The sequence below is a fragment of the Penaeus monodon genome, chromosome 28 (genome assembly GCF_015228065.2).
Source record: "Penaeus monodon isolate SGIC_2016 chromosome 28, NSTDA_Pmon_1, whole genome shotgun sequence".
NCBI lineage: Eukaryota > Metazoa > Arthropoda > Malacostraca > Decapoda > Penaeidae > Penaeus > Penaeus monodon.
In genome coordinates, this window is record NC_051413.1 from 19,711,428 (window position 1) to 19,711,944 (window position 517).

Consider the following 517-nt stretch of genomic DNA (forward strand, 5'->3'; position numbering starts at 1 on the left):
TAATCTCGTTATCTCTCGTTCCAAGAAAGTGGTTCAAGATGTTCCATAATTCATATGTTTATTTTGCTTAGTAAATAGCTAAAACTTGTCTTAATGTTTAAAGCTAAGGAATCTAATTCTAACCTTTATGTAAATCTACAACTTACGAAAATCTTTAGAAGACTCGCTATGCTTAAAACAGGGTCCCCAACTTTGAGTACATGTAACCCGAGGGCAACAGTACATGTGTGGTTCTAAAAAGTTTATAGAGGCCTTAAATAATAACCACAGTGTACCCTGCTGAACACTGTAAGCCATTGTACACCATGAATACTGCGGAGCAAGTTGGGTAGAACGTGGTAAACCGCCCTTGGGAATAGAAGGCCTCCTCCGTGTTTTTTTTTCGCTTCTCTTTTGTTATTTCACATGAATCATCTCGCCAGGTTTCAACGCCATCTGTCTACAAAGCCTTGCACTAACAGCTCAGTGGATGATCAGCATGAAAGGAGGTCACAAATATTTAATTTTTTTCAGCGTG